At 41.0% G+C, this 23,908-nt stretch overlaps 1 long non-coding RNA gene across 5 annotated transcripts in view; it reads right to left on the bottom strand.

The window, feature by feature from the left end:
- The window catches only part of LOC132829924 (uncharacterized), a 220,072-nt gene extending 208,639 nt beyond the window's left edge, over positions 1 to 11,433 (bottom strand). For 2 of the 5 annotated variants that reach the window (XR_009646284.1, XR_009646282.1), the window contains exons 1-2: positions 11,227 to 11,433; positions 10,774 to 10,928 (exon numbers count right to left, since the gene is read on the bottom strand). This is a non-coding gene — a long non-coding RNA (uncharacterized LOC132829924). The remainder of the gene's footprint in view (positions 1 to 10,773; positions 10,929 to 11,226) is intronic. The other 3 variants (XR_009646283.1, XR_009646285.1, XR_009646281.1) reach the window with 3 other exon arrangements.
- Between the last annotated feature and the right edge of the window lie 12,475 nt (positions 11,434 to 23,908).

The raw sequence follows: 23,908 nt of genomic DNA, 5'->3' as shown, positions 1-23,908 counted from the left end.
GTTAATAAATAATTCATTTATTTCAAATAAAATTTACTCAAGCAAAGATGCAAAGTTTATCAACAAAACAGTTCAGACTATGCAAATATATACAGATATAAAAACTAAGTTTCACTGAATTGTTACAGTGCAGAACAAGGCTGCACCAGATAAAATCTTCGAGTAAAAAGTGAGGTCTGCAAGATGCTGGAGATCAGAGCTGAAAATGTGTTGCTGGTTAAAGCACAGCAGGTCAGGCAGCATCCAAGGAACAGGAAATTCGACGTTTCGGGCCAGAGCCCTTCATCAGGAATGAGGAGAGTGTGTCCAGCAGGCTAAGATAATAGGTAGGGAGGAGGGACTTGGGGGAGGGGCGATGGAGATGTGATAGGTGGAAGGAGGTCAAGGTGAGGGTGATAGGCCGGAGTGGGGGCGGAGAGGTCAGGAAGAGGATTGCAGGTTAGGAGGGCGGTGCTGAGTTCAAGGGAATCGACTGAGACAAGGTGGGGGGAGGGGAAATGAGGAAACTGGAGAAATCCGAGTTCATCCCTTGTGGCTGGAGGGTTCCCAGGCAGAAGATGAGGCGCTCTTCCTCCAACCGTCGTGTTGTTATGTTCTGGCGATGGAGGAGTCCAAGGACCTGCATATCTTCGGTGGAGTGGGAGGAAGAGTTAAAGTGTTGAGCCACTGGGTGGTTGGGTTGGTTGGTTCGGGCGTCCCAGAGGTGTTCCCTGAAGCGTTCTGCAAGTAGGCGGCCTGTCTCCCCAATATAGAGGAGGCCACGTCGGGTGCAGTGGATGCAATAGATGATGTGCAAATGCACCTCCTCCCTTACTTCTCTCCAAGGCCCCAAGGGATCCTTCCATATCCGCCACAAATTCACCTGCACCTCCACACACATCTTCTATTGCATCCGCTGCACCCGATGTGGCCTCCTTTACATTGGGGAGACAGGCTGCCTACTTGCAGAACGCTTCAGGGAACACCTCTGGGACGCCCAAACCAACCAATCCAACCACCCTGTGGCTCAACACTTTAACTCTCCCTCCCACTCCACCGAAGACATGCAGGTCCTTGGACTCCTCCATCGCCAGAACATAACAACACGACGGTTGGAGGAAGAACGCCTCATCTTCCACCTGGGAACCCTCCAGCCACAAGGGATGAACTCGGATTTCTCCAGTTTCCTCATTTCCCCTCCCCCCACCTTGTCTCAGTCGATTCCCTTGAACTCAGCACCACCCTCCTAACCTGCAATCCTCTTCCTGACCTCTCCGCCCCCACCCCACTCCGGCCTATCACCCTCACCTTGACCTCCTTCCACCTATCACATCTCTATCACCCCTCCCCCAAATCCCTCCTCCCTACCTTTTATCTTAGCCTGCCTGGCACCCTCTCCTCATTCCTGATGAAGGGCTCTGGCCCGAAACGTCGAATTTCCTATTCCTTGGATGCTGCCTGACCTGCTGTGCTTTAACCAGCAACACATTTTCAGCTCTGCACCAGGTAAATCAATACACATACAATCTAACACACCTCCACACAAAACATACCCCAAATATGGGAAAATCGATATTACAACTCAGGAGGAGGAGGAGAAGGCTCCACAAATATCCCCATCTGTAATTAGATTAGATTAGATTAATTACAGTGTGGAAAGGATACCCATTACAACAGTGCAAACTCTTCACTGGTTGGGACCATACTTAACACAAAGCATGATGGTAGTGGCTTTTGAAGGTCAGTCATATCAACTCCTGGACATCATTGCAGAAATTTCTTAGGGTTAATATTTTCCAGTCAACCTATGTAGCAATGTTATTACCTTTGGAGCAGGTGGGACTTGAACTTGAGCTTCTTGCCTCAGAGGTAGGGCCACTATCACCATAAGATCCCCTTAATTCCTTAGGGTACCATCCAAGGCTGAAGTGTCTGAGCTATGTCATCAATGACCTTCCCTACATCGTAAGATCAGAAGTCGGGATGTTTGCTGATGATTTTACAGTATTCCAATTGTGACTTCCTCAGATACTGAAGTAATTCCATGTCCAAATGCAGCAAGACCTGGATGGTATCCAGATTTGGGCTGACAAGTGGCAAGTAACATTCATGCTACAAAAGTTGCAGGTAGTAACCATTACCAAAAAAGAAAATCTAACAATCACCCCTTGACATTGAATGGCATTTCCATCACTGAATCCTTCAGCTACAAAATGGTGGCGCTTAATATTGACCAGAAATAGAATTGGACAAACTATAAAAATATTATGGTTACAAGGGCAAGGAATGCTGCAGTGATTCACTCATTTCCTGCCTCTCCAAATCATGGAGACCACCTGCAAGGCACAAGTTAGGGGTGGGATGGAGTATTACCTATGGAATATTGCTTGGATGGGAGCAGTTCCAACAATACTCAAGAAGTTTGACATCATTCAGGACAAAATAGCCACTTGATTGGCACCACATTCATATTCACCCTCCCTGCAGCCAATACACAATAGCAGGACCATGTTCCAATTACAAGGTGCAGAAACTCACCAAGGCTCCTTAGACAGTACCTTCTAAATTCACAACTACTACTGTCTAGGAATACAAGAACATCAGATACATGGGAACACCATCGTCGAAAAATTCTGCTCCATGCCAATCACCACCCTGACTTGGAAATATATTACCATTCCTTCACAGTCACTGGGTCAAAATCTTGGAAAGTCCTTCGTAACAGCACTGTTGGTGTACTTACACCAAATGAATTAGAGCAGTTCAAGGATGCAGGTTGCCACTATGTTCTCAAGGGCAACTAGGGATGGGTAATCAGTGCTGGTCCAAACCCTTGAATGAATAGAAAAATAATTATTCATGGATTGTTCCAAATGATAATTTGTAGCTGAACACTGTCAGCATACACAGACTGTTGGCACTGGGATGTCTCCCTGCATCAAATTGACTCAAGTCCCTTTTCTAAAATCAATAAGATAGATTCTGAAATCTTTAGGAACCCTTCATGAGAGGTGATGGTGCCTTTGAGTGTCTTCAACTTGCACAGTTTTGACGAGAGAGACTTCAGAGAGAGGGCAAAAGGCAATTGCTCCTCTGGAAAGTTATCTCAGTACCTTTATATTCAGAACTTAGTGGCTTTATCATACAAAACTGGATCATGTAAACTCTGCGAAAATATTGTAGACTGGTTTTCTCCATCCAAACTTCTCTTTCCTTATGAATGCAACTGTTGTATCCAGTATCGTTGTTTTGGAAAACATGATTTTCAAATGTTCGAGTAGATGTGTGTTGGTTCAGTCAGTGATGTTATAGATTGATATTTGGGTCACACATCTTCATGCCATCTTAGAACAGAACATAGAACATTGCAGCGCAGTACAGGCTTCAGCCTTTGATGTTGTGCTGACCTGTGAAACCAATCTGAAGCTATCTAACCTACACTATTTCAATCTCATCCATATGCCTATCCAGTGACCATTTAAATGCCCTTAAAGTTGGTGAATCTACTACTGTTGTAGGCAGTGCGAACCACACCCCTACTACTCTGAGTAAAGAAATTGCATCTGACATCTGTTCTATATCTATCAACCCTCACTTTAAAACTGTGTCCCCTTGTGGTAGCCATAAACTTATTATAAATCTTATAACAGTTTATAATAGCCATGTATCTTACCAAGCACTTAACTTTCTTTCTACTATCCCACTAAATCCCTTCCATTGTGTAAGCCTCATGGACATCCTCTGCTTCAATTTGGTTACCTCAGCTGGATCTACATCCACCTCTCATTGCAGTCGTTTCAGCTTCATGGAAGATCCGGTGGCACAGTGATTAGCACTGCTGCCTCACAGCGCCTGAGACCCGGGTTCAATTCCCGACTCAGGCAACTGACTGTGTGGAGTTTGCACGTTCTCCCCGTGTCTGCGTGGGTTTCCTCCGGGTGCTCCGGTTTCCTCCCACAGTCACAAAGATGTGCGGGTCAGGTGAATTGGCCATGCTAAATTGCCCGTAGTGTTAGGTAAGGGGTAAATGTGGGGGTGGGGGTGTGAGTGGGTTGCGCTTCGGCGGGTCGGTGTGGACTTGTTGGGCCGAAGGGCCTGTTTCCACACTGTAAGTAATCTAATCTAATCTAATCCTTTCTACTTCTGTTTCTATTTTCCTCTTCATCCCATGATCTTTTATTCTGTCTCCACTCTGATGGCCCCACACCAGTTTCTCCTACCTATGTCCTCACCCATTAAAATGAACAAAACAGTTTCCTTCATCTTGGTTCTGAATGTTAGTATCCAAGCTTTGACTAATGATGAAGGGCTGATGAAGGGCTTATGCCCGAAACGTCGAATTTCCTATTCCTTGGATGCTGCCTAACCTGCTGTGCTTTAACCAGCAACACATTTTAAGCTTTGACTAAACCTTGGTTCACTGACAACAACTCTTTCTCCTTTTTGATGGCATTCTGCCTGGCTGCACTATTCTATTTTGTGCCTCTCCACTATGAAGGTAGTTTTGATGTGAGCTCTACCTCTGTGTTTGGTCTGTTATTATATTTTTCTTACATTGTTTCTTTCATGTACCATGTTGTGAATATATTTCCACCGACTGCTCAACCTGATCCTGCAATTAAACTTAATTTATTGAATAGCCTCACCAGCTACTAAAACAGGGAACTGACGAGCCATTTCTGTCCACTGTTTCATTGTGCTTAAAACTTTCCACCACTTGTTACACCTGTAAAATCTTGCCCCACTCCAGCATTTTTCAACTTCCTCTTCTCTGGCCGCCATGGATGAAATCTTCCCAGAAAACAATTACTACTGCCAACAATCATATGTCACTGCTTCTGAATCTGACTACCAACTGCCCAGACTCTGCAAGCCCATAGAGTCAGTCCCTTCTCAACCTCCCTTGATACTAGTTTCTGATCACTCAGCTTTCCTTTTTTTGCCTGTATATTCAGTCATTGGCAGCCATTTTCTAGCTTTCACTAGTTTTAATTCCAAAGCTTTCCTTGCTGTTCCTTAAACAAAACACATCCATGAATGATTTATTTTGTGGAAACATCCACTGTAATGGTGAACGTTTGGTTCAGTATTTTAACAAGTTTTGCGAGTGTGTGATTTCCACACTTGCGGTGTTATAAGTTGGTTTCACACCTCTAAATCCTCTATTCCTGATGAAGGGCTTTTGCCCGAAATGTCGGTTTTCCTGCTTCACGGATGCTGCCTGAACTGCTGTGCATTTCCACCACCGCTCTAATCCAGAATCTGCAGTCATTGATTTTACCTCTAAATCCTCTATCATACTAGCTTTACTGGGTTTTGGTTTAAGTGTCTGATGCCTGAGAAGAATGTCCAAATGTCAGCAAACTGAGAGTATAGTAAAGGAAACCTCCGTTTATTTTAGCACCCTTCACAATTGAGAGTCAGTTTAACTTCATTTAACTACACGAAATAGAGTAAGTCATGGTGGACTTCTTAAAAAAATAGTCCTGTTCAATCTGTAGGAAAAGTGGATTTAAAGTTTGTGGAAGAAAATATTTTACCGAACTCTGTTATTGTCTTTAACAGGTTTGGAATCATCACACTCAGATCTGTTGCTGGCGTTAACTTTCCCCAAGAAGCAACACTCATCAAGTATCTTCAGGAAGCTTTATGAATGTAGAGGAAGGGCTGACAGGTACTTTCAAGAAAACAAATGTAGACAAAAATGCACTGAAAACATCAGCAAAGAGCACCTTTCTGACTACTCTTCAGCTAAATGGAGAGCCCAGCCATGCACCCTGCCAACATTATCCACCTTGCCCTTCACACAACCAAGGGAATGTCAAGACAAGCCACTAGATTTGCTGTCTGGAAACCTATTGTCCACTGAAGAACAGTCCTCCTCTATTGACTTAGCAGATAACCTTGCTGTTGAGATATGTCAGTCATCCTACTGGACTGGACAAGATCAGGAGTCAGATGGGATAGGAAATATATTTGGAGCTTCTGATTTTCTGGATGACTGGGCGGATGATGGACAAAATGAGGACTTTGACACAAATGAGCAAGAACATCATGTTGCAGGGAAAGAAAGTGAGAGCATGACAAGAAGTAAAATGTTCAACATTGAAACAAACCTGTTAGCTCATTTTAAACCAGCAGACATCTTACCTGAAAACTTTCTATTCAGTGAGACCCAGTTGAATTCAACGCTTCAACAGGAAGATGAGTCAAAGATAGAAAGGAATGAACCGATAAATGATCAAGAGGCTGATGGAGCTGTGAATGCCCAGGACTCACAAGACATGCAAACCTACATTAAAGAACTGGATAAATTATTCCAAAATGTACCAGTGAGCGTATTTTCACAACATGAAGATTGTAACCATCTGCGCTCCACAATCTCTTGCTGCGCTGAAGTTTTAAACTGTCTTCTATCTACTAGTGACAGCAGTCTAGCCACTGAGCTTCAGATCCAACTGGGTCCATATGAAAATCGACATAACACCACAGCAAGTCAGGAAGGTTCTGAACATATTCCTCAATCTGTTAGTCCACTTCCATTACACTCACCTCAGATACCCAATAACTTTCAACATCTTGGCCACAGTGGAACCTTGAATCTAGAACCTAGAGTTCCCCTTTCAGCTTTGCTGGCTGATGAAGTGACAATGGAACAAGTTGAGGCTCCATTTCAAAATAGATCAACTTCTATTTTTCCCTTTAGGTTTAATTCTTATGATGAAACTGGAATAGATGCAGAATTGCACCAACTTCCAAGACCACATTCGTTCTCTCCCTATTGTCCCACCCATCATCAGCATTATACAAATGTACACATGGACACATGTCAGGTCCAACAATGTTCTCAGGCGTTCTCTCATACTGCAGTGATAGAGTCTCGTAAGGTCCAATAGTGCATTTTAGCAAATGGAGTGACAGGAAATAGGATCATAAAGTAGTTGGATGAGTCAACTGGATAGGTTTGATAAAAATCCTTTAGTGATATGAAAAGGAAACATAATATTGAAAGAATAAGATAAAAAATGCACAGCAGAAATCAAGTGTTAAATGGGATTGCAATAATGAGGTAGGCAACGGAAATCACTGGCTAAAAGCTTTATGACAAGCCGTTTTCACTAAGACTAATATACTGATCTATCTTGTTGTAATGGTAACTTATTTTAGTAGTTTAAACCATGTTTGTTAAAAATGTACCAATTCAAGACCTATTATGATCATTAAACTCAAATTTGATCTTAGAAGGAGAGATTCTCTACAGAATAAGAGAGTTTCATTGGCAGGACTGCGTAAAAAAAGAAGCTGTGCTGTTTTAGATATAAATTAGGGGAGTTTTGATTGTTGTACTAGCACCTTAATGGTTCAACTTGTCAATCGTTTTCAGATTTCTTTTATTTTAAAACAATGTTATTTTGATTGCTTAAAGCTTGCATGGCTAATATAAATAATGTCAAAAGAGATTGAGACAGTCGAAAGCACATACTGGGTAAAATTTCAGTTTTTGGCATGCTGCAGTTGTCAAATCCTTCTGGGAATAATGAAAGAAAAGTAAATGGACGGAAGGTGTGAGAATGCTCCCAGCTGGTGTAGAGACATATATTTAAAATCCAGATACGTCACATATGTCAAGTCAGCATTTGTGAATTTTCTTTTGAGAATGTTTTCCTGGATGGAGAACAAGTCAGTATTTTTTAATTTGAATTCCTCATTGAAGAAAAATGTTGGTTCTTTTTCTTTAAAATAGTTAGAGATATTTAAAACTTGTGTTTTGAGCTTGATATTTTAATTGTTTTTAAACATTTACAAGAAGTGTCAAAAATCCTAAGCACTCTTCTGTTATTGGTCCTTAATTTATGTTTTGTAATTTCATCTGTACTTGAAAATAGGTTTCAGACTGAACATTGTTTACACCTGAGCTGGTGTAATGTGTGTGAAATATGCACACAGACCTGTCACTGCTTGGTAGCATCGAGATGTTTGCCACTAGTGACTGAAACCCATACAGGGACCAGGACCACTGGCAAATTTTCTTATTTTCCTCTGCAATTCAGCCCATCTTTTCAACAGACTACCACTGCTGATTGCATTTCTCCAATAGAACAGGCTTCCAAGGTTTAACAGGCAAATATCCCACATCTCAGTTTAGCCATATGTAAAAACAGTTTATTATTAAGAAGTTAATTATTTACTCATCTATGCTCATGAGTCTATCTGAGCAATTGTTTTTATGACTATGAAAATGTTTTTATATCAGTAAGCGTCTGTATGTGTGTTTGACAGTGAGGGAACATGCATGTGTTTGAATGTGGGACAGTGTGTATGAGACGTTGTGCAATAATGAGAGGCTGTGTGAGTGTGTGTGTATTTGAAGCTCTGTGCTTGCCAAGGGAGTGACCAACAGGTATTGTCAGTGGCAGTGAGCTCATCAATGTGTAACAGGCCATGTCTTTTTTTCACAGTGGTTTTCAAGTACATTTTGATGTGGATCAAGAATTGCTGGACCTTTTGTTTAATGCTATTATTTAAACATTGCTTTTTATTATTTAATGTTGGTATGCTTTGCAAAGAGTTTTAAATGGAACGTATCACAAAGTAGAAAGATTTAATATTTTGTTTAACCTGTGCTGTTTTAAGCAGCTGTCACTCATTCGTAAGAATAAGTTTTTTCCTTCGTCTTTCCTTGTTGACCATCTGATTTAAATAGGGCAATATATCCTCCACTGAGTATTCCTATTACTTTTGTAGGAGTCCTGAAAGCTATGACCCTGGTGATGCAATGGTCAGAATTAACAAGCAGAAATATTAGAAAGTCATTTAGACCAAGTCAGACTCCAACACTCTTCTGTTTTCAAAATATTTTTGTTTTAATTATGTCATTTCCAACGTTATTTTATAAAGAAATGTGTAACTACATATAAGCAGCTACAGTGTACATTAACTTGTTGAACAGTGACACCAAATCAGATCACAGTGAAAACAAGGTAGTTGTTCAAACACTAAGATAGAAAGCGAATCTGAAAATGCTACAAGTGTAGGATCTGTCAGTACCAGAAGAAAGGTAGGCTCACATTTTGGAGGAGCACCATCCTCCAGCATGTCCAGTTCTTAAATTAGCGAGTGTTGTCTCAGTGAGCAAATTGTTTACTGTTGAATTAAATGGATTATCTTTAGAAACATTTCACTGGAGTGATGGAAATGACTGATTGTAGATACCCCTCCTGTTGTGCTTTCTTTCAACAAGTTTAGTTCTTGCCAGTGGTATTTCCTTTACCAGAAAATCATCAAAAACTTTATGATTAAACACAATTTTTTGCTGCTGCTGTTTAACTGTAAGTCTAGCAGAACTGATCCATCTCTGCATTAGAGATGAATCAGTTAAACTCAGATTCTGGATTGAGGTCTGTAGTAAAATGTTGTAGATGGACAACATTGTTATTCTGAATGAGAAATCATTTAGAGCATTAAGCTTTTTTCCCCCTGTTTTAATTTTGGCAAATTGATGACATTTTGGGCAGATAGTTAAGCCTTTCAAGTTTTGTAAAGAATACAAAAATGACACTGATAAACATTTGTAGGCGAGAGACCACGAATATACAGAAAAACACATACTAATCATCAAGCAATCAATCGTAAAACTTGCTGATTTATCACTTGTTTGTACCCCAGTTGCTGACACCTGAGCACATTTCTTATCAGGTACTCAAACTTATTTTCTGACAAAACTGTGAATATTTGACATGTAACTGTACAGTACACGGATCGAGATTATATTTGACATGTAACTGTACAGTACACGGATCGAGAATATATTTGACATGTAACTGTACAGTACATGGGTAGAGAATATATTTAATGGCATTTCCATACATGTGAATAAAAATCTGTAATTTTAACATGTGATTTTGCAATTGGATTAGGAATAAAAGTAGAACACATTGCACATTAATTTCTGCTTGTTTTTATGAGTAGATAGAACTTGCAGTACAGAAACAGGTCGTCAGGATTTTGCTGATGTGTATGCTGTACTGTATATGAACCAAAACTCACTTCATTTCAGCTGATGTGTTATTTGAGGAGTACCCAACTCAAATGGTGCTGAGCTTTCATTTTCTTGGTAAATGTAAAGAAAAGTAGGTGAAGATTGAAAACAAATGACAGATAATAGAGGAAAGTAAATACACAAGAGATAACTCCACTCATGTTTCAGCAATAGCAGGATGTTCCAGCATCTCGTCAGCAACTAGTTCATTCTTTTGGTTAAGTGAAGTGAGAGCTGGCTCATTCTCCAGTAAAAGTACAAAATGAAAATGCGTGCAGTGGTGGAGCAGTTATCCCAATTTAATAGTGCCCTGAAGATTGCTCTGATAAGTAACAGATTCAGGAGAGTTTGAACAAAGGCTTTTTGTTTCTCGAGGCTTTGTTCAATAGCACTAAGAAACCATTTGTGTTGGATTGCATTAGGAGACTGAGGGAAGTGAGCTAATCAGAGAGGGAGTACTGCACTTCAGGTCACTTTTGATATTGGCAAGTGCAACTGAATGGGTGGCAGGCTTCAAAGGTTTTCAAAGTTTGGCAGCTTCAGAGAGGCTGGAAAGAAAAGCAAGTAATTACATACTCAGAGACATGAAGCAACTACCTCATTAAGGTTACATCTTGAACTGTACTCCATAGAAGAAATGGCACCATCAGTAATGAAATGCAATATTTATTCCATGTAGATTCAATCATGCTGCACCTCCCTACTGGCACTCTTACAGATCACAAAATCTAAAAACAACAAAATCAAAATCTTACCAGCATATTGAAAATTATATGTCCAATACATGCAGGTTATCAGACATTGTCCTGGGTGACATGGCATTTCAAATTCTGGATGGCAATCTGTAAAGCTCCCGGAACAATTAAACTGAGCAATGCAGAGGGAACTTAAGGCAGATCTCCTCTGTGACCTGGAAGAAACCAACAATGTTAGGCACATCTTGACACAGAAAAGGAGTTGCATTTATACAATGCCAGACATTTCAAATGTTTTGCAAGCAGTTAAGTACTTTTGGTACAGTCATTGCTGTTTTGATAGAAACTCAACAGCCAATTTACATACAGCAAACTCTCACAAATATCATGTTAATAATGAACAGACAATATTTTCTGGTAATGTTGATTGAGCAATAACTTTTGGCTAAAAATATGGCTAAAATAACTCCACTGCTCTTCTATGAATTAATTCCATGAGTTTCTTATACCCACCTGAGAAAGCAGTAAGTGCCTCAAATTAACATCTCATCCAAATGCCTCACGTCTGACACTGCAGCACTTCTTTGGTGCTGCAATGGAATATTAGCCTTGATTTTTGAGCTCAAATTCTAAATTATGATTTGAACAGCGAACCCTGTGACCCAGGCAGGACAGTGCTACCAAATGAGCCGTGGCAGACATTAAAATATGCCTTGCAGCTAATTCACAACCATCTCAATCCAAATGCCAAACTTAATATTTGTTTATACCTGTAAATGTGACACTATCATTTTCTTTAATCACACAAAGTCATTGGTTGAACTGGACCATGAAATATATGAACATGCTACCAACCTCTACTTGACCTCAGTACAGTACCTTGTTACCCCCAGTACCTATGCAAAAGCCTATCAGTGCCAGAGTTGTAGTTCCAATTGTTTGTGCTCCTTTAAACATGACTTTTGCTGGATGGATGGAACTGAATTTGTCCTCATTTGTGTGGGCATGTACGTCACTGAATGTTCAAGCAAATGAGATGGTAGCAGAGACCAATACATTGGCTCTGTGTCAGCTTCTTGACAATACACTGGATAAAAGGGACCAATTTGGTCAGAACATATAGTGCAATACACAAGTGAAGGATTTAGTTTTACCCAGTTTGAATTGTACACCTATGGGCGATAACAATGAGGGGTAAATGAATTTTGCTGTTCAGGAATAAACTGAATTGTTTTACTCTGTGTATTGTATACTTACTGAAGCTGACAATGAGACACAAATGAGGTGTAACAGAGCATATACATATTCCTTTTGACCTGATGCTCTGTCTGTTTTTTGAAATTTCCCTTACATGAAACATAAAGAATAACTTATTTGATTTCACCTGTTTCAGATACTTCTGCTCTTTGTTTACCAAGTGAAATATACAATAATTTTTTTGTTGCAAAGCCACATGACACCTGGGAGTAAATAAAATTGTTCATAATTTGGCGTCATAGAGTCATAGCAATCAACAGAAAAACACCTGTCGGCCTATCAGGTTTACACCAAAGAACAAAGATCAGCACAACACAGAAGCAGCACTACACAGAAAATGAACCCTTTGGCCCGCAAAGACTGTGCTGCCTTTCTAAACTAAACTTTTTTTTCCCTCTATGCAATATGTGCCCCTTTATTCCCTGCTTATTCATATATCTGTCAAGGTACCTCTTAAACATTGCTATTGTATCTACCTCCACCATCTCCTTTGGCAGCATGTTCTGGGTAGTCACCTGCCTCTCACATCTCCTTTAAACTTATGTCCTGTAGTAATTGACATTTCTACCTTGGGGAAAAAGACTCCAACTATCATTCCATCCATGCCTGTCATAATTTTGTTAACTTCAATCAGGTCAGCTCCTCACCCCCCCCCATTCTTTAACATTCAAGTGAAAACAAACTAAATTTGTCCAATCTGTCCTCCTAGCTAATATCCTCCAAAGCAGGCAATATCTTGGTAAACCTTGTCCACACTGTCTCTAAAGCCTTCCCATCCTTCTGGTCATGTGGTGAGCAGAACTGTACACAATATTCCAAATCTGACCTAAAGTTCTATGCAGCTGCAACATGACTTACTAATCTTTTTGCTCCCACTGATCAAGGCAAGCAGGCATTATGCTGCTTTGACCACGTCATCCGCTTACATTGCCACTCTCATGGAACTGAGGACCTGAATGCCTATATCTCTCTGTATGTTGAGGCTACTAAGGGTTCTGCTGTTTACTGTGTACCTCGCTCCTGCATTAAATCTCCCAAAATGCATCACCCCGTGTATCTTTGGATTAAACCCCATCTGCCATTTCTCCACCCACGTATCCAGGCTGTCTATATCGTGCTGTATCCTCTGACAATCCTCTTCACTGTACACGGCTTCCCCAGTACTTGTGTCATCCTCAAACCTATTAGTTAGGCCACTTACTTTCTCATTCCATTCATTTAAATGTGTTCCAAACAACAGGTGTTCAGCACTGATCCCTTTGGTCATAGATCTCCAGTCAGAAAAAACACCCTTCCACCACTACTCTCTTTTAAATGACTAAGCCAGTTCCGTATCCATCTTACCAGATCACTGCGGGTCCCATGTGACTTTACCTTTTGAGTCAACCTATCAAGGAGGACTTTGTCAAAGGCCTTGCTGAGATCCATATAGATAACATATACTGCTCGGCCCTTATCAATCACCTTCGCCAATTTCTCAACAAGCTTCATCAAGGTTGTGAGACAGGACCTTCACCTCACTAAGTCCTGTTGACCAACCCTGTCAAGTCCTGCTTACCAATATCTGGGGGCTACTGCTAAAATTGGGAGAGCCATCTCATAGCATTGTGAAGCAATAGCCTGACCTAGTTAGAGTTATATCCTTCATAGAGATAATACTATTGCCACAGGGCAGACCCGGCAAAAGTGACGAGTTACTCTGGAAGTCCTTTACATTGACTCCGGACCACACAAAGTATAATTGCATTGGGTCAAATGGATACAGGAACCACTTGCTGATTAGACATAACGCACCCTCTTGGCTGATGAATCATATTCCACTCTCTTGAACACCACTTGGAGAATGGACTGAGGTGGTAAGGTTGCAGAATCTGTTCTAGATAGGGGACTTCAATGCCCATTACCAAAAGGGGCCCAGCAACATCTCTACTGTCTGAGCTGGTTGAATCGTGAAGGAGTTAGCTGTTGGACTGTGTCCTGCAAAAGAAGAACAAGGAAATAACAATAGGGAAAAAACATATTTGACATTACTGAATCCAACTATCAATCAGTTGGAGGTTACCATTGACCAGAAACTGAACTAGACTTGTCATATAAGAATTGTGGCTACAAGAACAGGTCGAATGCTGGGAATCTTGCAGCAAGTAACTCACTTCTGACTCCACAAAGCCTGCCCATCATCCACAAGTCATGAGTGTAATGGAATACTCCCCACTTGCCTGGATGACTGCAGCTCCAACAACACTCAAGACGTTGGACAGAGCAGCCTGCTTGATTGGTATCATATCCACAAGCATTGACTCGTTCCACAACTGACACATAGTACACACTGCTGCTTTATCTATAAATGCACTGCAGAAATTACCATAGCTCCTCAGACAACACCTTCCAATGACTACTTCTATTTCAAAGGTCAAGATCAGCAAGTATATGGGAGCAACACTCTGTAAGTTGGGGACAGGTTCACACAGCATCTGCACTTTTACCCTCCAATCAACACCACCTTCTGATTGCCTCTTCCTATTCCCTTGGCAACAAGTTCATCCTGGGCCGCTTCTGCTGCCAAAATAAGGCCAAACAGGAACTGGAGGAATAGCACCTCATTCCTCCTCAGGAGCTTATAGCCCAATGGTCTTAACATAGAGCTCACCAGCTTCAAAACAGCATTCCCCCCCCCCCCCCCCCCCCCGCCTCCAAACCTCATCCCACTTACAGCTTTTCCTCTCCTCCCTGCCTCCTTGACCAGACCTAACCTGTCCATCCTCCTTTTCACCTATCTGCTCCACCCTTCCCACTGATCACAATAACTCTCCCATCTGTATCCACCTATCACTACCCCACCTACCTTCACCAGCCCCACCCCTTCCCTCTATTTATTTATCATCTCTCTTCCCCTTCCCTAGTCCTGATGAAGGGTCCTGCCCAAAACATTGACTCTCCTGCTCCTCTGCTGCCTGACCTGCTGTGCTTTTCCAGCTCCACTTTTTATCGACTTATTCTAAATGTGATCTATTCGGTGTTCTGCCTGACAGTCAGCCTGGGTGATTTGATATCTAGAGATTGAAGGAAAGCTCAGTTTGTTTTGCTGAGAAGGAAATGCAAGAGGTTTGTTTGAAGACAATGGCAACCATCTCTGAGTAAACCATGACCCTGATTCTCTCAAACTATCAGAACTTTGTTTACTGAGATCATGCTAACAATTCTGCTATAAACCAACCATTTGCTTCGAAGATAAATGGAGTTGAGATCAAAGATAGTTAACATTTCTACTGATATTCAGGCTAATGTGTTTCATGTTGCGATACGGAAGAGGACAGAAGTTACAGACTCCTTTACAAATCCACAACTATCATAGAGAGACAGGCAGTAATTGGTGTGGTGTGGGCTGCAGGCAAGACCAAAGCAGAAAGCAAGAGATAGAGGCAGTAGATCCTGCACTTGAGCAAGAGAAATCCATTTTGAACATACATACACACACACACACACACACACATACACACACACACACACACATACACACACAATATGGGTGAGAACTCATGCTCAGATTGAAGTAACTAAATTCATGAAGATTTGAAGGAGTCAGGAAGATTCACCTAGCCTGGCTGGATTGAAAGACTTTGCAGCATAGATGTAAACAGTGAAGGTCTTTTCTGGGATCAAAAGTTACTCAGCTGGGAAAGTAAAATTGAAGCAAGCAAGCAAATGGGAGTCGAAAATCATTCTTTGACCCGTTCCTGGAGGTCACACTGTCCAAACGTGTAGTGCATAATCACAATGAGTGCCTTTCAGTCCTGCTAAAAGATAAAAAGGGGATTTTACTTTGTGTGGTTTGTAATGGTTCTGTTCGCCGAGCTGGAAGTTTTTGTTGCAAACGTTTCGTCCCCTGGCTAGGAGACATCATCAGTGCTGTGGAGCCTCCTGCGAAGCGCTTCTTTGATGTTTCTTCCGGCATTTATAGTGGTCTGTCCTTGCCGCTTCCGGGTGTCAGTTTCAGCTGTCCGCTGTAGTGATTGGTATATTGGGTCCAGGTCGATGTGTCTGTTGATGGAATTTGTGGATGAATGCCATGCCTCTAGGAATTCCCTGGCTGTTCTCTGTCTGGCTTGCCCTATGATAGTAGTGTTTTCCCAGTCGAATTCATGTTGTTTGTTGTCTGAGTGTGTGGCTACTAGGGATAGCTGGTCGTGTCATTTCCTGGCTAGTTGGTGTTCATGTATGCGGATTGTTAGCTGTCTTCCTGTTTGTCCTATATAGTGTTTTGTGCAGTCCTTGCATGGTATTTTATAAACTACATTAGTTTTGCTCATGTATACATGAGCAAAACTAATGTAGTTTATAAAATACCATGCAAGGACTGCACAAAACACTACATAGGACAAACAGGAAGACAGCTAACAATCCGCATACATGAACACCAACTAGCCACGAAACGACACGACCAGCTATCCCTAGTAGCCACACACTCAGACAACAAACAACATGAATTCGACTGGGAAAACACTACTATCATAGGGCAAGCCAGACAGAGAACAGCCAGGGAATTCCTAGAGGCATGGCATTCATCCACAAATTCCATCAACAGACACATCGACCTGGACCCAATATACCAATCACTACAGCGGACAGCTGAAACTGACACCCGGAAGCGGCAAGGACAGACCACTATAAATGCCGGAAGAAACATCAAAGAAGCGCTTCGCAGGAGGCTCCACAGCACTGATGATGTCTCCTAGCCAGGGGACGAAACGTTTGCAACAAAAACTTCCAGCTCGGCGAACAGAACCACTACAACATGCACCCGAGCTACAAATCTTCGCACAAACTTTGTGTGGTTTAAAGTAAATCACCCATTAAAAACAAATAGTATTCAGTCAGTGGATGTTGTCATTTTTTACAGTAAGAGATTTGAAACATGAAATGTTAATAAGACATTCAACTTCCTTTCAAATTGTTATTGGACTCTACAGAGATAATAACAGTGGCACAGATTCAGGATAAATCTAGCAATTAAAAGCTGGGCATCCATGAGACATTGGAAAATCAGCAGTAGAATTGCATTCAACCACAATTCGTAGCATCAGATCTCAGCATGTCCCTCATATCACGCCAAGGAATTAACCATGGTTCAACAAGGAATGTAGGTGATTATGTCAGGAGCAGCAGCAGCCATTCCCAGAAACAAGATGCCAGCCTATTGTTGAAACTACAATAAAGGATAACATGCATCCTTACAGTGGTACCAGAGTACTACTGACAGAGCTAAGCAATTCTACAGACATGTGCTTAGACCTGTTGTCCTGGCACATCTAGTCACGAATGGCTGTTAGTAATGAAGCAATTAACTGGAGGAGGACAACATCCCAGCTAAAGTAATGAAGACCTGTTCTGAAGAATTAGCCACACCTCTAACCAGACCTTTCCAGTGCATCTACAACACTGGCATTTACTCAACAAAGTCAAAATTGCCCATATACATCCTGTTCACATAAAGCATAATCAGAAAGGTCACAGCCTTGTCTCTGTTTCTTTCTCCATACTTGCTACCTAACCTGATTATTTATGGCACTTTCTGATTTATTTTAGGTTTCCAGAGTTTAGAATGTTTCACTTTCTGTATATGTACAATGTATACAGGAATAGATCGGCAGTTAGATATTCTGCAATGAATAACTCACCTTCTGACTCTCCCAAAGCCTGTCCATCATCTACAAGGCAGAAGTCAGGAGTGTGATGGAATACTCCCCACTTGCCTGGATGGGTGCAGCTCCAACAACACTCAAGAAGCTCGACACCATCCAGGACAAAAGCAATAAATTTGCTCAGGTGCCTATCCGCTACTTCAAACATTCAATCTCTCCACACTCCAGTGGCAGCAGTGAACACTATATACAAGAAGTCCAAGAGTGTGGTGCTGGAAAAACACAGCCAGCCAGGCAGCATCTGAGGAGCAGGAGAATCGATGTTTCGAGCATAAGCTCTTCATGAGGAAGTCTATATACAAGAAGGACTGCAACGTCTCAAGGCTCTTTTGACAGCATCTTCTAAACCCACAATTTCCACAAAGAAAAATAAAGGAAGGGCAGCAAGTTCATGAGAAAACCACCACCTTTTGGTTCCCCTCTGAATTACACACTGTGAGTTAAAAATACCACTGTCCCTTTATTGTTTCTGGGTCAACATCCTTGCGTTCCATCCCTAAGTATACTGTGGGAATACCTAGACCACAAAGCAGCCAGTAGTTCAAAAAGGAAGCTCACTACTACCTTCTCAATCGCAATTATTGATGGACAACAAGTGTTAGAATTGCCTTTGACACCCGCATCTCATGGACAAATTGAAGTAATAAGATGGACTCTATTGAGTCATTTTTTGGCATGTTCTATTCTTTCCTGAGCACTGTGCTGGATTGGACTGCTCTCCAACTGCTGGAAAATTATAGTGCCTGTAAATGATTGTTAGAAGAAGTAAATGAAGTGAAAGATTGGGTGAAATATCCTGAGAAGGTTCACAGAGTACAGTCACCTGACAAACAAATTCAAACTAGTTAGTGTTGTCATGGTGACAGGATAACAGTTTCATGTGCTGTTCATGTGTGTCGGTGAGACCTGGAAGAGAGGGTTGTTAGAATTAGCTTTACACCTTTTACATGATAAACGACTAAACTGCAGAAACCTTACCCCTGGTCCCAGCACTGTTACCTCTGTATATAGTTACAGGGGAATTAACTCAGTCTGGTTTTAACAGACTTTCCTCTGATAAAGCAAGTTCTAGATACCTGAAGCAATGGGCAATATGTTACCTGCTCCATACTTATGCTCTGTATCTAATGCAATTGTTATTTTGTTTGTCTTTTTGCAGAGCTCTTTTGCATTAGGCAGATGAAACAGAAACCAAATCTACTCAAAGTATTCCTTTGTTATAACACTGGAGGGGGAAGGCTGAGATTGCTCCTGGTTCTGATTCTATTTCTCCATCTGGAAATACAATGAATTTAATCTCTTAGGGAGAAGATGAAAATTGTCAGAGGAAGAGACTAAAGTCTGCCTTGTTCACCTGCTCTAGTTGGATAAGGCGACTGATTAATCCTGACATTCAAACCATCTATTAGTCCACAACCACCTCATACGTGAGCTGAGGGAAATCCCAGTGGTGGAAAGATTTGTGAACTCTCAGTAAAATAAAAAAACCTGCTCTTCTTAATCATGATACATAAATAACATTTTACGGTTCTGTACTCATCTCTGTGTCATTTTCTGAAATAAATTTGCCTAACCTGTATCTGAACGAATCAGTACTAGCAACTATTATTTTCTTGGGAAAACTGTTTACTCCCCATTTCATTTTGCACTTAATCCCTTGTAATAAAACAAAGAACTGTGGACACTGGAAATGTGAATCAAAACAGAAACTGCTGGAGAAACTCAGCAGGTCGTGGCAGCATCTGGAGAGAGAAAATCAAAGTTAAAGTTTAGGGTAGAGTGACCCTTCGTTGTCCCTTTTATGCGTTTATCTGCATTACATGTCAGGAAAATGTAAAAACTTGCATGATCTTAGCATATCCAAAAGTGATGTTTTTGAAGTACGGTCTTTGCTGTAATTACTATGGTTAAGATGGGAGGAGTGCACTGTCTGTCTTTAGTTCCACTTCTCAAAGGTTCAGAACATAAATGTTTTGCCTAGTTCTGAATATGATTAATTGTATACTTTCTCTTCATTAAACTTCAAATAAAAAGATCATCAACTAGGGTTCATTATTGATTTATTATAAAACAAAATGTATTCGGTGAAGATGTAAACTAGTTAGTACTAGTTTTTAATATGGATGCTTTTGATCTTCTGTCTTATGATCTAATAATATAATTATAATGAGTCTAAACTAGTAAGCCAGAGGTCTAGCCTAAAGTTCTGTGGATGTGGTTTCAAATGATTTATGACGAAAATTTAAATTCAATTCAATTCAAAACCTGGATCTGAAAGCTAGCCTCAATAATGGTGTCATTAAACTGTCATTGATTGTCATACAAACCTATCTGGTTCATTGATATCATGCAAGGCAGATCTGTAATCCATATCAGGTTTGATCCATACGTGTCTCTAACATTCCACAATGTTGCGGAGCATTAACTGTATTTTTAAACGGCTTTGCAAGCAAATCAGTTCAAGGGTAATTGGGAATAGGAAATAAAGTTGGCCTTGCTGGTGATGCTTACAGAATACTGGAAAAAGTGTCATTGTCTGTTCAAAACCTTTGTGAAATACCTTGGGATATCATTTTATAGGTCAGCCATGGTTCAATGGTAGCACTATTGCCTCCTATTTAAAAAACTGTGGGTTCGGAGATCCAAGATGGTGGCAACTCAGCAAGTCTGAGTCTATAGTGCTTCTCCCAAGACCTAGGCAAAGTGGACCATCCTCCTCCACCACACTCACCAAATCATTTAAAATAGTTTTTACTTAATGTAATTAGTGGTTCAGTACTAAATTTAAACAGTTCAGTCTCCTGTAAAAATGACTAGGGGGAAGGGATCCCGCAGCTCTCAGCAGGCAGGAGCCCCTCCCCCACCCTCTCCAGCTGCAGCAGAGGCGTCTGCCGCTGCCCGGGGGTTACCTACAGTGGCGAGCCTTGTGGAAATATTCTCCAAACTCAATGTGAAGATCGATGCTTTCACTGAAGAATCCTGAAGTCGATGGAATTCATTCTTGGCCACGCTACAAAAGCACGGCCGAGACATCGAAGAAATTGAATGCCGAGTCGGAGAGGCGGAGCTAAAGGCTGCGACCTCCGAGGCCATTGCAGAATCAGCCGTGGATCGGGTCCGGACTCTCAAACAGCGAGTCCGGACCTTAGAGAATCACATTGACGACCTAATCTGGCTGCAGAGTTATAAGGTAAGGCAGATGTTCTTGGAAGCCTCCAGAAATCTTGGGAAAGATCCCCAAGCCATGACTTATAAAGGATCCAAGATTATGTCTTTTCAGGACCTTTCCCTATCATTAGTCCAAAAGAGGAAGGTGTTTGATGAAGCAAAGAAGCGTTTAAGGGATTTAAACATTCAATATAGCTTTAAATTAAGGGGAGGTAGGTATAGGACAGATGTTAGGGGTAGATTCTTTACTCAGCGAGTTGTGAGTTCATGGAATGCCCTGCCAGTAACAGTGGTGGATTCTCCCTCTTTATGGGCATTTAAACGGGCATTGGATAGGCATATGGAGGATAGTGGGCTAGTGTAGGTTAGGTGGGCTTGGATCGGTGCAACATTGAGGGCCAACGGGCCTGTACTGTGCTGTATTTTTCTATGTTCTATGTAATATTCCTTGCGCTACCCAGCTATACTACACGTCAGCCATGAAGGGTCTGTGTATAACTTCGGATCACCGGAGAAGGCCAAGGAACTTTTGGACCATCTTAGATAAATTATAAGAGTTAATTGATGTTGTTTTGCCCTACCCCCACCCCGGTTTACCCCCCTTTCTTCCCTTTCATTATCTTACTGTTTAACATTATCTCCGGGGGGTGGGAAGAAGGGTTTATTTATCCATCCTTTACTTAGCGATTTTCTTTCCCCCCTTTTTTTATGTATATATAGGCCAGGGGTCTAGTTAATGTAGATGGTTGGGGATGGTGGCTACCTTATTTTATCTTTGTCCTTGGGAGCGGGGTTGTTTTCGCCTGTTATTTTGTATTAATATATTTAATTATTATTTGCTGAGACTGTAATTTTATAGTCATATATGTTCATATATGGTTTTAACATTACTATATATATCCAGATGTTGGTGTGGGTGGGGAGATGGTGGGGGTGGGGGAAAGGGTACTCACTGTTAGTTCTAGTTCAGTAATACACTTGAATTTTCTTTATCTTATCGTGGGGTGCCTGGGTCAAGGGTGGGCACTGGTTGGGAGAGGTTATCATGGGTTTTTTGGAAAGGAAGTGATGTCCCCTGGGAACAAGGGGGAAGATCTCTGTTTAAATATGTTTTATACTTTTTTTATTATTTAGAAATAGTTTTTTTTTATCAAATTGATCTGAATGTATTAATGCCCTTTAATTTTTGTGAATTTTATATGCTCTATGCTCGGGATGTTTTGGATAGGGTTTCTTCTCCCGGGGGGTCTCGGACTTGCCCAGTGATGATGGATGATTAGTCGGTTAAATGGTGCACCTGGAATGTCATGGGGAGTAATTCGCCAATGAAAAGGAGGAGAATGCTATCAAACCTCAAGAAAGAGAGGATCGATATAGCTCTCCTATAGGGGACACATTTATTGGATAAAGAATACCTGAAAGTATGACAGGGAAGAGATTATTTTCCGTTCTCTCTTTCTGATCAGGGAAAAACATTTTGGTAAACTGGGTGGCTGAGGGCCTCATGGACTTTAGAGTTGGCACAGAACAATTATGGAATATACTCCCCCTGACTTCCTTACAATATGGTGCACCAGAAGAAAAAGTCAAATTATTCCTTAAAAATTTCACAAATACAGATACCTCGGTCATCCTACAAGGGCCTTTATTTAACTGAGAGGGTGAACCTGGCTGGTCCGGGGCCCCCTGGGAGAGGAATCCCACATGAATACGGGTTTTGTTGTGATCTGATGTTAACACATTCCAAGCATGTATATCACTGCTCAATATATGTGTTATCTATTGGGTTTTTTTTTTCTCTCGAATAATGTAAGAATTTTAATCATACACTCTGGTTAGTTGTAAGTTAGACGTGTAGTTAGTTGAGTTTTGTCTTTTTTTCTCTTGGTATTCTGTTTTCTTGTTTGATAGATTTTGGTTATTATTTATTTAAGATTTAACTGTATATCAACGTTTGTACTTTTTTTAGTTTTCTTTTGTAAACTTGTAAAAACATGTTACAGTCACAACATTTAAAAGACATTTGGAGAAGTTCATGAATACAAAATGTTTGGAGGGATATAGGCCAATCGCAGGCAGCTGGGACTAGTTTAGCTTGGGATTATGGTCTACATGGATTGGTTGGGCCAAAGGATCTGTTTCTATGATGTTAGACTCTATAACTATGTACCAAATACAGGTGTGCAGCATCTTGGAATGTCCTGAGATTGTTAAAGATGCTATATAATTGCAAGTCTGTCTTGAGGATATAATGCAAATACAGGTTCTGGTTGAAATGAAACATCAGTTCCACAATGTTCCACAGCTGTTTTCTATAAACATACTTATATTTGATGTCAGCAATCATTGCAACTCCAGTGCTCGTGCTGATGGAATTCTGATAATTCAGGGTTCAATTCTGGGCACAGATGATTTACTAACACTTGAGTTTATATAATGTTCTTACACTAATTATAAATTTTGTAATTTCTGCACATTTGTTCAGCATTGGAACCAAGTTTCTCCATGCATGGAGAATTGACCCACTTGAATGTTTATCTCTAGTCAAGATCTGTTATTTTGTTGTACCTTTTTGAGTTTCAAAACATCAGTTTGACGCACTTTGAGAGAGCACTGACGCAGCAATTCTTTCTGGCTGCTGGTTGTGTCCAATGTGAGTACAGAGTGCACTTTGTATATATTCCAGCTTGTTAGCTGATGTGCTTTTTCCCTCAATGTGGGAAGGGGATTGGGGTACTGAGGCGATGTAAATCAATGTGACAATATGCTAACTCCAGTATCATTGTCACTCTTGTTGACTGTTCACATTTGACCTTGAAATGAGTAACCATTAGGATTTCAGAGGGCAGTTAAGAGACAAATATATTGCTGTGGGTCTGGACTCACTTTTACGTCAGACCAGATTTCCGTCTGCCCATTGAATGAATAATTAACTTCAGTGTAAAAGTGGAGCCAGGTAATTTCTTGAGGACATTAAAGGTGTTGTCTGTCTCTCCAAAGAAAGGTGAAGTTCTTCTTTCATTAAATATAATAGAATATAATGATTTAAATATAGTGATGAAGAGCAT

This window comes from Hemiscyllium ocellatum, chromosome 30, assembly GCF_020745735.1.
Source record: "Hemiscyllium ocellatum isolate sHemOce1 chromosome 30, sHemOce1.pat.X.cur, whole genome shotgun sequence".
Lineage (NCBI taxonomy): Eukaryota > Metazoa > Chordata > Chondrichthyes > Orectolobiformes > Hemiscylliidae > Hemiscyllium > Hemiscyllium ocellatum.
This window is presented reverse-complemented; position numbering and strand designations above follow the sequence as displayed.